This window comes from Anguilla rostrata, unplaced genomic scaffold (genome assembly GCF_018555375.3).
Source record: "Anguilla rostrata isolate EN2019 unplaced genomic scaffold, ASM1855537v3 scaf0975, whole genome shotgun sequence".
Lineage (NCBI taxonomy): Eukaryota > Metazoa > Chordata > Actinopteri > Anguilliformes > Anguillidae > Anguilla > Anguilla rostrata.
Window position 1 is genome coordinate 656 of NW_026986334.1, and position 5,182 is coordinate 5,837.

The 5,182-nt window shown below is 47.0% G+C and overlaps 2 non-coding genes across 2 annotated transcripts; both read right to left on the minus strand.

Moving 5' to 3' along the window:
• Positions 1-250: 250 nt before the first annotated feature.
• Positions 251-332, minus strand: trnal-aag (transfer RNA leucine (anticodon AAG)). The gene has a single exon. It is a non-coding gene; the product is annotated as a tRNA-Leu (tRNA).
• Positions 333-1,284: 952 nt separating this feature from the next.
• On the minus strand, positions 1,285-1,366 carry trnal-uag (transfer RNA leucine (anticodon UAG)). Its single transcript has one exon. It is a non-coding gene; the product is annotated as a tRNA-Leu (tRNA).
• Between the last annotated feature and the right edge of the window lie 3,816 nt (positions 1,367-5,182).

Consider the following 5,182-nt stretch of genomic DNA (forward strand, 5'->3'; position numbering starts at 1 on the left):
GAGACAAAAGACGATGCTAGAAAGATGGACTGCCTGTAAAGAAATCGTAGCTGACGTGCGCTTTTGAGGGCTTGTCCAGGATTCAAACTAAGGCTGTCTATCCCCCAAAGCCAGAATCATGCACCAAGAGCATCAAGTTCATATTAGTATGGACGTGCGTGAGGTGGCGCTGCTTTAACAAAATCCTTCAAAATTTTCAAGAATCTAGAGCATGTCTGTTATGACAGAAATTCCAAAGTGTGGTTAATAATGGCAGTGGAGGGATTCGAACCCTCGCCTCCGAAGAGACTGGAGCCTTAATCCAGCGCCTTGGACCGCTCGGCCACGCTACCTCCAGTGGCAACTGCCTCACGTTTTTCTGATGTTACAGTTAAAGAAATGAAAAGAAAATTTGCAGGAGAATTTATAAGATTTAGAGGTTTCACAACGCATCGTCGCCCTAGAAAGTTTGTCTTCGACTGCTTGTATTCCCTAAGCCTACTGCTGTCCATGCATTTTGTGCTGGTTTTCACACCCCACAGTGTCGATTTAACATAAGAAGTTACTGCAATGAGATGGAATGGAAAAGCAACTTGCATTAATAAGGAATCAAAAAAAGATAAAATGTTTGGTAGGAAATTATGCAAACCACTACACAACCAATTGCCTTTAACATTGTGCTCCTATTCTCCTAGTAAAATTAATAAGCTATTCAAATCAAGAATCATGGAACTTTGTATGTTCTATTTGTCCAAATACTGCACCATTCACAACCTTTTGTAGAATTCATCCATTTATGTAAGCAAATGTGTACCTAAAATAAAAGGTTTCTGGCAGGATTATATTTCCTTAGTCAATACATAATACCTAAACCTTTTGAATACAATCTATGGTCCATTTACAATGCATTGCAGTCTAGAGGATGTTGTCCACAGGTGCTTGAGGATTCCCTGGGCCTACTGCAGGTCACACATTTTGTTTTAATTCTTGTAAAACACAACATCAATTTACCATAAAGATGGCCTGCAAGTAAATTAAAAAAACAATTTCCATGCACAAGTCAGGGATCGGATGCCGGCTCAAGTTTGCGGTATGCAGCCACGCCTGCAACTACACGGCCGATGCTTTCTTTTTGGAAATTTGTTCCGGAAGGTATTCCTTCACACCAGTTTTATTGGTTTTCATTTTGAATAACATCACACTATGAGATCACGGTACTCGAACCCTGAAAAACACACTGACGATTCAATTTGGGAAAGGTGAGGTTTCATGCCTTGCATTTTCATTTGTTCCTTCATAAGAACATGGCAGCGGATAGATTCGAACCCTCGCCTCCAAAGAGACTGGAGCCTAAATCCAGCGCCTTGGACCGCTCGGCCACGCTACCTACAGGTCAACGGTTCCCACATGTGTGTCATTTCACACCAGAATGTTCTAAGGCTGTTAGAGCACACAGCCATGCGCTCAGGGTCCTGCACAGGAACCTTCCTCCAGACTGTGTGCGGGAGTATCACAGGGCGAGAGCAGTGGCCAGGAGAGTCATTGAGGCACCAAACAGGAAGTGCTGGAGAGAGTACTGCTCTCGGATAGGCTGGGGTACACAGGCTGGGGAGGTGTGAGGTATGATTGGGAAAATGACTCAAAATCCCAGTTTTTGTGGATGGAGATTGTGTTGCCAGGTCTGGGAAAGTGAAGGCAAATTTGGGGGAGGACAGACTGAATCGCTGACGAGCTGTTCTGAGCCAGTGGAGGAATGTATGTGAGACGCGGACGGAGTTTGATAGCGTTTCATAACAGCATAGGGTCTGGCGTGTTGGTGACCCTGTTCCTCCCTGGTTATTCCCATTGCCTGTGGTTGGCATGGGACTGCTAGAATATGTGCATCAGGTTGGGGAATCTATTAAAAAAATATTTTTTATTAGTTTCTGCCAGTTTATACAGACGGATCTAAGGAACAGTGAATGGTCACAGTGGGCCTGTTGTGGTTGTTCAGGAGTTTGGTGTGCGCCTGTCCTGGAGGATATATGATATCTCATAAAAAACACGTTTTCAACGTACAAAAATGCCAAGTTACTCAAAAGTATTGATATCAAAATGACGCCAAGTTACGGTACTACAAACAATATAGGCTATGTTGCCTCACCGAAATTACATAAGATGTATTTCAAAGCAATGCTACCCAATATTTCCTCAATTCTTTCAAGTCCCTTGGCCCTGTGTTTTGTAATCTTACCATTTTACCATGTCATGCAAACTTTGTGTCAGATCAAAGAGTCAAATATTTTGAATTGCCTCATGGAACACATTGAAATTAATGTACAAAACCGCTGCTGAGTAACTACAGGAAGCATATTTCTCCAGAAAACATGTTTATACTTGCTTCTGAACTGAATTTGAGTACATGTGCAAGTTATTGTATATCTGCTACGTACAATAAATACTGCATGTAAACTACATATTGTACATACATACATAGAGAACTTCTTTATTCCCATGGGGACATTTCCCTCGCAGCATGTTACATTCACATTTACGAACACAGACTTATACCAAGAAACATACTATCATTCACGCAACAGAAAGGCTGGGCAGCGAAATACATACATACCAATACAAATTGGACATATACAGGCCTATTCAATCATTTTTGACTGTGAGAGAGCCATCCACACATATGTTTGGCCTGTCCATGTAGTGCATGCTTATACACACAGGGCCAAGTGACTTGAAAGAATTGAGGAAATATTGGGTAGCATTGCTTTGAAATACATCTTATGTCATTTCGGTGAGGCAAGATAGCCTATATTGTTTGTAGTACCGTAACTTGGCGTCATTTTGATATCAATACTTTTGAGTAACTTGGCATTTTTGTATGTTGAAAACGCAGTGCTGGCCGGTAGCCCCTCCACAAATTGCTCCGAACCAACTACTCCCAGCATCCGTTGCTCCCCAGCGGACCCCCCCGGCTTCAGCCACCTGGTCGCCGCGTCCCTTAGGTGTTGGCTAAAGACAAATGGCCGGTCCGACGGCCCCAGCTTCGCCGTCCGAAACAGGCGGCGGTGGTCCTCGGGGGAGTAACCCATCCTGTCCAGGATAGCCCTCTTAACATCCGTGTACCTCCCCTGAGACGCAGTTGCTAGGCTGCACGCTGCTGTCTGCGCCTCCCCCGTCAGCAGAGGGAGCGAGCGCACGGCCCACTCTGCCGCTGGCCAGCCACATGCCCCTGCTGTAGCCTCGAATACGTCCAGGAATGACTGGGGATCATCCGCCGGGGACATCTTAGGTGGAGCCACGTTCAGGAGCGTTGAATGTGGAGGGGCCGAGGAGGCAGCCGCCGTGGCTGCCGTCTGGATCACCAGCTGCTGGAGGATCTGCGTCTGCTGGTGAGTCTGTTGGCGGAGCGCATCCAAAAACTGGTGAGTCACTGCTGACTGCTCTCGGAGCACGGCTGCTTGCTCTTGGTGCACAGCAGCCACCTCCCCCACCATCTGTGTGAGGGAGGACACTGGCTGGGCAGTTGGAGGTGAAGGACGGGGTTCAGTCATGTTTATTTTGCTGAACTACAAGCTGGGCGCCAGTTGTGGCAATTCTCTAGCCACCGTGGGTTCAGAATCAGCACAGGACCGACAAATGACACGGGAAGTGCAGGGATGACGTCTTGTTTTCACACACACACTCAAACCACAGTTTATAAGAGAAATGCCGGTGCAGCTCCTAGACCATGCTGCCGCTCTCTGCAGGGCGTGTGTGTGCCTTTTTCCTCCCCCCAAGCCCAGCCGCTACTGCATATATAAAGGGAGAGAGTAATCAGTGACAAGGAACACCTGTGCTAATTAACTCAATCAGTGACAAGGAACACCTGTGCTAATTAACTCAATCAGTGACAAGGAACACCTGTGCTAATTAACTCAATCCTGGCATTCTTCCCGTGAGCCACTCCCCCCCCTATAGCTAAACCACAACCACACCACTCCACAGGCTTCTCCTTGTATTCTTTCAAATTGAATATGATCACCGAGCTCTGATTCCACAAGTGTAACTCTATCCACTGTAACATCAATCAAATAATGGACACAAATACACTATGTACAATCATACAGTTACAGGCCAAATTTGTATTCTTTTGTTTACAGCTTACTGATAGCATGTTGGCTTTTTGTGCTCATTTTTTAATTATACAATACCTGGCTGTATTTTAAACATGTCAGCAGTCTCTCGCACTCCCCCTGCTACCCCTACCCACCACAGCTGCAAGGATCCACCCACTACGAACAACCATGACACAGGGATAAGGTAAGCAGAGTCTGTATTGAATTTCTAATAAAAACAGTTCATGGACAGGCAGCTGCCCCGCTCTGACCCCCCCTACCTTCTCTAGCTCCCTCCCTGCTTGTACGGTGACCCCACCAACTGACCTCGTGCCGCGCGAGCCGAGCCCCAGGAGAGGGACTCCCCGTCACCGCAACGCAAGCCGTCACACACAGTGTTAAGTTACCCCGTGCCCCACACTCACTCCACAGTGCTCGTTCTCTGACCCTCTCTCTCGGGTCTGCCCGCACAGCACAGACCGGCCCCCACTTGGCCACCCTGGGGAGAGGGAGGACACACACACACACACACACACAGAACAAAAAGGGTGGGACGTGACTGGGTCCACGCCACGGAATGCCGGGCCTCCTCCACGTCCCACGCCGCCACGCACACACACCTAAAAGAAATCCCCCCTCCCCACGGGATTTCTCCCAAAAGGAAATAACAAAGAAAAAGAAAAAAGGAAAAAAAAACCAAATCCAAAATCCACAAAAAAACCCAAGTTAAAAAGTCTACAGAGCCTGTTCCTTCCTGGCTACCCAAACACAAACTGCCACAATCCCCGCTCTCTTATCCCTCTCCCTGCGTCCGAGGAAACAAGCGGCAGCTGTGTGAGCTCGTTACCTGGCGAAGTGGAGGAAACCAATTAACCCTAGTCCACATACCCACACGTGCTCCCAATTACCAATTAAGGAAGTGCTCTTACCAAGCAGTGGCTCGTCAGGCTCACCTCCTGAAATATACACAAATATTATCATACCCACACACACACATATACACATATACATTCATTCTCAATCACACACACACTCACGTCCAGTCATTCACGCAAACATACGCATGCACACATTCACAAATGCACGCACACACACTCACAGTCACACACACATTC